Source organism: Arachis ipaensis, chromosome B9 (assembly GCF_059453495.1).
Source record: "Arachis ipaensis isolate K30076 ecotype BB chromosome B9, ASM5945349v1, whole genome shotgun sequence".
NCBI classification, from domain to species: Eukaryota; Viridiplantae; Streptophyta; class Magnoliopsida; order Fabales; family Fabaceae; genus Arachis; species Arachis ipaensis.
The window spans coordinates 115,709,234-115,719,409 of NC_142444.1; the positions used below are offsets into that span (position 1 = coordinate 115,709,234).

General features: G+C 31.8%; 1 pseudogene; it reads left to right on the top strand.

Annotated features, from left to right (window-relative positions):
* Positions 1–1,191: 1,191 nt before the first annotated feature.
* Positions 1,192–10,176, top strand: LOC148546016 (uncharacterized; annotated as a pseudogene).

Here is a 10,176-nt window from a genome sequence, read left to right on the forward strand (position 1 = left end):
GCCATAGGATAGGCACACATCATGTGCATATTGTTTGAATTGCTTGCTTGATTAACTAGAAATGCCTAATTGATTACAATATGCTAATTGTTATACTTGTTATCTGTATTACTTGTATTCTACCTGTGTTTGCCATTGTCTGCTTGTCTGTCTGTGCAAATTCACCAGAGATGGAGGAACGGAGAAAAGGTGGAGGGATTTAGTGTTCTAGTTAAGTTTTAGTTAGGTTTAGGAATCCTTAGAAGACTAGCCATTTATGGTTTTTATTTTAGCCCTTTAATTTTTATAATCTGAGTGTCGGCATTCTAGGATTGCCAATGGCTTTCCCAGGACCTTATATCTTATGTATGCGGCACCTTTACCATACTGAGAACCCCTGGTTCTCATCCCATAAGATATTGTTGTTTTTCATATGCAGGTCGAGAGGCACCTCGCTAGGCGTATGGAGTTCTGCAGCGAAGTAGATTTTGGGACTTTATTTTGATGTATAGTTTATATATGGTCATATGTATATAACTCTCCAAACTTGTTTTATTTTGTACTTCTTAGAGGTTTATGGAGAACTAGGGTTTTATATATGTATTTTGGACTTTGGATTACATATATATATATTTCTAAATATTCTCCCGCTAGCCTTAGCTTCACAGGCTAAGTTAGGAGCTTGTTATTTTGTACTCTTGACCCTCTACTCTTGTCTTTTATATATATATGTTAGTGAACCATAGCTTTCTTGGTACGCAAGTTACGTTATTTTTTAGCGTTACGCTTTTAATTTCGCGATTTTGTTTTACCTATTCTTCAAGGCTCCTCGTATATATATCATATCCTTTCAATTTACTATCTATATATATTTTTTTTATTTTAGAGGTCATAATACCACACCACCTCTGTTTTATGGTTTAAGCATAAAATTCTGCGTGGTAGAGTATTACACAGGGAGCTCACCGAAATAATGGAGAAACAGGGGTGCTCTGTTTCTGGGTGCAGCTACAGAAGAAAAGCGGGAGATGAAATGGATACAGAATGTGAGGCAATGATGGAATCACAGGGGAAAGAGGAAGAAGGAGCTGAAGGCACGGCGGTAATGACGTGGACGCCGGTGGTGGCGGCGCAGTAGTAACGAATGGAAAAGGCCGCATCACGATAGTGAGTAGGGAAGAAAAAAATAAAGAAGAAGTGGAAGAAAAAGAGATGGTTGTGGCCGGTGGCAATGGACTCGCCATAGTGAGTGATGTAGAGATAGAGGTTGGGGATGATGAAGAGGATGGAAGAAGAAGAAAGGGGTGGGCTATGCGTGTGTTGTGTGAATAGGATTCACATAAGGGGGCTTCACATTTGAATTCGTGTGTTGGGCTATGCGTGTGTTGTGTGAATAGGATTCACATAAGGGGGCTTCACATTTGAATTCGTGTGTACGCATCTACCATGCGACACACAACTTAAGCAGAATTTGGAGATAGTGTGTACACACAAAACTGTATGTACGCACTAGTTAGAGGGGTTCTTATCTTTGGTGCGTACGCACAACGGGTTGTGCATACGCACGAGAAGTTTTATTTTTAAAAATAAAAAGTGGGAAAAAGTATGCACACATGTCTTGTGTACACCTAGAACTTGCCACTGTTTTGGAAAAGTTTGGTAGTCATGTGTACACACGAGTGATGCGTATGCATAAATTGGTAAAAATTTAGGGTGATGCATACACACAAGATACGTGTACGCACAACATGAGAGTGTTCACGGAAGATGCGTACGCACGGAATCTAGCCCTGGTTTTTGCCATTTTTGTACCAAATTAAGCCTTTCAATCACCCAACAAGTCACCAAAACAATTTCAAATATTTTTAAACAAGCTAATCCATCAAAAAAATCTAATAAATCTACTTAAAAAGAAAATTTAAACTATTAATCAACTATATACAAAAGAAAAAACTAGAAGAGATTACCATGGTGGGATGTCTCCCACCTAAAACTTTTTATTTAAAGTCCTTTAATTGGATATTTGGTGAGCTCCTGTCATAGAGACTTGTGTTTGAACTCAGCTTGGTACCTCCACAATGCTTGGACTTCAAGTACTCTTCAAAATTTTCATATAAGTGCACCAAGCTTTCATGACAATCCAAACAAGCAATGAGCTCCCAAAATTGTTAATCCTCACTTTGTATACCGAGATCTCAATCCCAAGCCAAGAATATAAAATTCTACTCTAAAGCTAGAAGAAGCATTTCATCAAACACTTAGAAAGCATATAAACAAAGCATCAAAAATTGCATAAATCAATAATATCTATAACTAACCAAAACAAGAAAACAATAACAACAATTCAAATAAGCAACAATAAACATAAAAAACATCAATTGCATTAAAGGAATTTAAAAATTCAACAAGAGAGTTCATAAACTAAAATTAAAAAAAAATTAAAAAGCTAACAAGTAAAATTAAGGAAATTAAGACGATAGAACAAGAAAATAAATAAAAAAAACTAAACTAAAACAAGACTAAAACAAAATTTAAGGAGAAATTAAACTAAAAACTACTAAAAATCCTAAAATCCTAAAGAAAACCTGGAGCTTCTTTTTCTAGAATTGACCTAAAACATGATTAATACCCTTTAAATTCTTGTTTCAAATGCTTTAAAAATGAGTTGAATTGAGTTCAAAATAGGCTTAAAATCGTGAGCCACGTGTTAACTTAAGTGAGTCACGTACTACGAGTCGTGCATACGTACAAGCCATGCGTACACACAATCTAAAAAATGCCCAATCTTCGTTTCTTCATAAATTATCTACTTTTGCATACTTTTTTCTTCATCCTTTCAAGTTATCTTTGCCTTTTAACCCTTGAAAAACAAATATATCAAGACATCGAATAGTATAAAAGTGAATTAAATTTGATAATTTAAAATATAAAAAATATATTTTTAACAATTAAATTCATAAAGACATGCTATTTTAAAAAATGAATATAAGATAAGTGGATAAAATTTTGTTTTTTTCAAATAATAAATAATCGTAAAATATAAATTTATTAAATTGCTACTATTGGAGTCTTTCTCCATGCCATTGTCGTCGTGCTTTATTCTGTTCTATTGTCTCTATTGTCTCTATTGTCATTGCTTCTGTCGAAAAGAGAGAAGAAGAAAGAAGGTTAGAAGGGGAGGCAGGAAGCAAAAAGAGGTAGATCATCATGGTTAAAAATAGAAAGAATAAAAATAAAAATAAAAATATAAGAAAAATAAAAATATAAAATATTCGATAAAATTTGATATAGAAGATGTCTAAATTATTGTGATTCAATAATCAACTCAACAAAATATATCTTACCTCCTTTATATATCTGGTTTTATTGTAATATGTTGCAAGTCAAATTTGACCTACTATAAACATTGCTGGTCATTGCTTTTCGTTTATAGCAATTGGCATTTGGCTTCACTTGTTTGTCACAGACATAATTATTTGATACATCCAAAATAGTTTGCCTAATGGCTAATGCAGATCATTCTAACAAAAACTTCAGGAGAAGCAAAACTTTCTATGCCAATATATTATTGCGTATACATTGGACAACCTAGATTTTGTCATGTCGACATGAAGGATAATAGAACTATAAAAGTGAATAATCAATAGCTTAGATTTTTAATTTCCGTTTGAAAAATAAATAAAATAAAAATGATATATGATATATCTTGTTTATTAAATATTATAGCAGCATATGACGGATGAAGATTATATTGTTGTTGAAACCATCGCACAATTGTTAATTTACACACACGTTTTATTTGAGTTTCGAACATTTTGTTTAATTTACATTTTTTGGTATATACCCAAAATATTTTCTATAATCTTAGTAGTTTTTATAATATATTTATTGAAAAGTATATGGAACCAAAAAGTGACTAGCCAAAAATTAAACAAAACTTAATTAATTTATATTAATAATTAATTTTAAATTTTTTAAATTTAAAATTTAAAAAATTTAAAATTAATTAAGTAAACCTAATTAAAACCTATAAAAGCCTTTCTCTTCTCTCTCACATTAACCTATCCACCTTCAACAATCACACACAGATCTCTCTCTCACCAATGTTGCTGGAAGCGCCGGCGACTTCCATGCTCTCCGCGACGCCTCACAAGCTTCTCCTCTTCCCTCCTCAACCACCCTCTTCAAACCCTATTCACCTTTAACCGCGACGTCACTCGCAAGAACGCTTTCGATTCCCTCGTCACGCGCCTCTGCAAGCTCCAACGCAGATGGTCATCTTCGAGAATTATAATCATCCGTCGAGCAACACCTCTAACCGATGTGATGAAGGAGGTATTTAATTAAATACAGTAGCATTTGCACGTGTGAAAGGCATGCACTAAACTAATAAATAGTAATAAACAGAATGGAAATCAAGGTGATGCGGATGCTGCCGTTCTTACTCCCATTGTTATAATAGATCAAGATTCCGATTTTCATTGAGAAGAATGGTGGATGATGGAGTTTCTGTATTCAACACACATGTTTATAATTAGGGATTTGTTGGAGATGTTGTTTTCTGCATTTTGGGATATTAGATACCGTTTTAATGATTAAAGAGACTGCAAACTACACAATTACATAATTAAAAAAAAAATATTTATTTAATATGAAAAAAACATCCTAATACTTAACAAAAGAAATATTCAATTATATTTTAGTAAAAATAATTAAATATCTATAAAATTTAAAAAAAATATATAAAATTATTAAAGAAATAGAGACATTCACATTTGTAATACAAAAAAATTCGAAAAATATACAAAAGAACATCCATTTAGTATGAAAAAGAAACATTCTGATACTTAACAGAAGAAACATCCATATATATTAACTCGTAGAAATTTTGAATTCACCCAAAAATATTTGGCTGATTTTTGGCTAATACCCTTTTGGTTCCTAGCTTTGCTCTATATTTATTTATTGTAGTATATATGTATATATATTTTTTGACACTTGAAGAAGAAAATTAAAATTAGAATAAACATCGAATTGGTCCTAACAAAATTTAAATTAGATATTTTATTTTTAATAATTTTTATCACTCATAAAATTTTTGAAAATTATTTCTGTCACACGCAGATTAATTTTTCTCTAATAAAATTTTTAATGACTTTGTTATACAAATAAATTCTTATAATAAATTTTATTATAAGATAATTAAGTCTCAAAAATAACATTATATGATAAAATGGTCCATTTGTAAAGGAATTAATTTGTCTTGCTAACTTCTAAAGTAATAAAATTTGAATAAAAATTTCAAATTGGTGTTAAAAGAATTTTAGATAGCTTAGATAAACACTCCAAAATCATTGAGAATTACTCTCTTAGATAGCTTAGACTGGTCCTTTCATCATATTTAAAGAAATTAATTTGTCATATAATAATATTTTTTGAAACTTAATTATCTTATATTAAAATTTTAATTAAAAGCAATAGAAAGATTAAACCAATTTATTTAATGAAAGTGATTATCGATAACTTCTAAAAAATAAAAATTTATTAGAAATCAAAATATTTAATATAAAACTGGTTAAATACAAATTTAAGTATTTATTCCAAAAATATTATTAAAAATTAAAATGTCAAATCTAAAAGTCTTAAATTATAACATACAGCCACATGGATGCCTAGCTATAGGAATATTATTGTATGTATGTCCGTATAAAATGTAGATTAATAATAAACACAAACTGATAATCATTATTATGCTATGTATATATGTATGGTCTGGTACTATTAATTAATGTTCATATAATTAAAGAATCTCAATTGTCAATTCCCATGTTTTCTCTACTAACTACAACTAAATATAAGACTTTTCATGCCAACAACATAATCAATGATGAAACACAATATTAAATAATTGAATTTGTTGTAATAAAGTGGGACTTAGACCACTAATTACAAAGATTTAACAAATATCATCAGTCAATATAATGAATCTCATCATGAAGGATATTTGGACCAGTTAAGACCCATTATTGAATATTATTATTATTTTACTTTTTTAATTTTTTTGAATGTCGCCACAGGATTGAGCATTCTCTACAGCTAATTATCGCTGCACTAGAATCAAGATTCATCTGTTTCCATATTTTAATTAGGGGATGTCTGGTCCATGTTAAAAGAGATAGGAAAGAGAATCAAAGACATAATGTTAGGGTAGTTAATAAAATCTCACTAACAAAAACAAACAAACAAATCAATGAGAACAAAAACCAAGTAGCTTTTGCAAGAAAATTTCAAAAGGTGAGGAGGCAATAATGACATTGGCCCTCAATTCCAAATGAATAATGTAACAACATCCAAGTAAAAGTGTTTCTTTTGCATCCAAACACAATAGAAAAAGTTCTCTTTACCCACTTGGATATCAATCAATAATACAACTACAATAGTTTTCACAAAACAAAAGGAAATATCCAAACACCGAAGGTGTGTTTGTTTTTGCATTTAAAGAGTGAAAAACTCATTCAAATTAATTAGTAATTTTTAGTGAAATGTTTAATTTGTACTCACCATCCAATTAATTTTGATCCCATTTCCTACCCTCTAAATCCCTAACCGGCTAACTCTTCTTCTTCTTCTTTTTTTTTAATTTTGTTCTTCTACTCCAGCTTCTAACTTCCGTTTCCAGACTCCAGCCCTCAAGAGTTACTGTCGTCTGCCGCTACTCGTCTATTCTGCCAGTTTCTCTGTCGCTATCCCGTTCAGCCTTTCTCCCGCGTCGGTTCCGTCGGTTTCTCCTTCCATCGTCGCGTGCCCGCGTCTGGTGAGGTCTTCTTCTTCTTCTTCTTCCTTGGTCTTCACAGATGCAATCCTCGTCTGGTTCTGTCTTTCCGTTCCTTCGGCGTCTAGATCTGGTTCTATCTTCAGCAGTTCAGGGTGCGGGGTGTCGATGGTTCTACCGCTGGGTGTCGCTGGTTCTACCGATGGATGCCTCCGTGCCTGGGTCCTGGGTGCTGCTAGTTCTGCCGTTGGGTACTGCTTACGATTTATGTGGTTGTGCCGCTGCGTACCTGCATTCCTCTTCTGGAGTTCAGTCTTAGACTCTTGTCTCTTGGTACATAATTAGGAACTCAAATAATTAACCTATCAAGAGTCGTAAATACCAAACAATTCTCAAGTCTACCCTGTAACTAATTAATTATAGCACATGTATATTATGAATAAATAAGCTTTGGGGTGGGGAATGGCCGAATGGAGATTCAGAATAAAGGAATGGTTTGTGTAACATGGCATTAGTTAGGTCTTAGTCTCTTAGGTGGTATTGTGTTGGTTTTTTTGTTAAGTTAGAGACAAAAAATTATGAGCAATTAAACTAAGCAAATCCATTATGTTCATTGAGATTCAAGTTTTATTGAAGTGTTATATTTTTATGTGACTGAATAATAATCAATAGTTAGCACATAGTTCATAATTCATATAGTTAGTTCACTTAGTTGCTTCATTCAGTTTTTGTTCTCATTTGCTTCATTGTTATTAATTTGATATAGTTCATTAATTCATTCAATTTGATATAGTTCATTTATTTGTTCTGATGTGATTGAATTTATTATGATGTAATTGTGTTCTGATGGAATTCTAATGTAATTGTTTGTTACTTTGTTAATTAACAATTGTGTTCTGATGATTGATGTAATTGTGTTCTGATGGAATTCTAATGGAGTTCTAATGTAATTGTGTTCTGATGGAGTTCTAATATAGGTTTCATTAATTTTATTAATTGATCAATTTGTATTTATAATTTTATACTGAACTTCTCAATTTGTATAGAATTGTGAATTAATTTAGGTTTATAATTTTATTCTATTAGTAATGGAGAAATATTTCAAAAGAACTTCATCATTGGAGATTGGATCCCAAAACAATTCATTGACCTCTTCTAACAAGAGGAGGTTTTTAGAATTCGAAGTAGAGAGTCTGATAGCAGATCCAGGATTTCAAGTTATCATCCGAATGACAGAGACAAAGTTAGATGTGCATATTTGCAAAAAGGTCCTTATCAACCAAGGACTCATGATTTTCTGCAAACTGCTTGTGGTTCTTCTTTTCGAAGATTTAATCCTAATTGGTTTGATGATTATGGCAATTGGTTAGAGTATAGTATACCAAAAGATGCTTTTTTTGCCTTTGTTGTTATCTTATGAAACCTGAGACTGAATGTGGCGATGCTTTTGTAACCAATGGCTTTTCAAATTGGAAAAAAAAGGAGAGATTACAAACTCATGTTGGGATTCATGATAGTGCTCATAATCAAGCTTGGAAAAAATGTGAAGCATTTATAAAACCAAAACAACACATTAGTGCTGCAATTGAAAAACAATCTGAGCAAGCTAAAAAGAATTATCAAATTCACTTGACAACCACAATTGATTGTATTAGATTTTTTTTTGCGACAAGGATTGGCTTTTCGTGGTAATGATGAGACAGATGATTCTGTTAATCAAGAAATTTTTTTTGGAACTTCTAAACTTTCTTGCGCAATATAATGAAGAGATTGATCGTGCTTTCAAAAATGCTCGTGGAAATCTTAAACTAAGAGCTCCCTCAATTCAAAAAGATATTGTAAGAGCTGCTGCAAGTGAAACGACAAAAGTTATTGTTAATGATCTTGGGGATGAATTGTTTGCTGTTTTGGTTGATGAAGCCTGCGACATTTCTATTAAGGAGCAAATGTCAGTTTGTTTAAGGTATGTGAATAAAGAAGGGCAAGTTAGGGAGCATTTTCTTGGTCTTGTTCATGTTTCTAATACTAATGCTTTAATTTATCGCTAAAATTAGCATTGGAGTCATTATTAGAAACATATAATTTAAGTTTATCAAGAGTACATGGCCAAGAATATGATGGTGCAAGTAATATGCAAGGAGAATTTAATGGTTTGAAAACTTTGATATTAAAAGAAAATTCTTATGCTTTCTATGTACATTGCTTTGCTCACCAACTTCAATTAGCTCTTGTTACAGTTGCAAAAAAATAAGTTGAAATTGCTTTACTTTTTAATTTGTTAACCAATTTGTGCAATGTTGTTGGAGTTTTGTGTAAATGAAGAGATATGCTTCGTGATAGTCAAATGACTAAGACAATTGAAGCATTACAAAGTGGAGAAATTGCTAGTGGACGTGATTTGAATCAAGAAATAGCTTTAAAAAGAGCTGTAGATACTAGATGGGGTTCACACTATGGAACTATACTTAGATTAATTTCTTTGTTTCCTTCCGTGGTCAATACTTGAATATATTGAGGAAGATGAAAATAATTCAGAACAAAGAGCTGAAGCATGTCATTTATTGAATGTCATTCAATCCTTTGAATTCATTTTCAACTTGCACTTGATGAAAGATATCTTGGGAGTTACTAATGAATTATCTCAAGCGTTACAAAGAAATGATCAAAACATTGTAAAGGCTATGGCATTGATTAAAGTGTCTAAGTAATGGTTGCAAACTATAAGAGATGATGGTTGGTCTCTTTTACTTGATGAAGTCTCATTGTTTTGTGACAAATATAATATTACTGTTCCAAAAATGGATGATATATTTGTGTCAAAAGAAAGATCAAGACGCAAAGTTCAAAAGATCTCAAATTTGCATCATTTTCAAGTTGAGATATTCTATCAAGTAGTTGATAGACAACTTCAAGAACTCAACAATCGTTTTACAGAAGTGAATACTGAATTTCTTCTTTGTATAGCTTGTCTGAATCCAAGACACTCATTTCTTGCGTTTTATAAGGAGAAATTAATCCAATTAGCCCAATTCTATCCATTAGAATTTTCTTCTACTCAACTTTTGGCACTTGATAGTCAACTTGAGAACTTCATACTAGATGTGCGTTTCGATGATCAATTCTCAAACTTAAATGGGATTGGTGCTCTTTCTCAGAAATTGGTTGAGACTCAAAAAAATATTGTTTATCCATTAGTGTTTCTTCTTTTGAAGTTAGCTTTAGTTTTGCTTGTAGCAACTGCATCAGTTGAAAGAATTTTTTCTGCTATGAACATCATAAAGAGTCGGCTTCGCAACCGTATGGGAGATGAATTTTTAAATGATTGTTTAGTGATATATATAGAAAGAGAGACATTTGATTGTATTGACAGTGAAAAGAGTATTCAGTCTTTTCAAAATATAAAACCCAGAAGAATGGAATTTTAA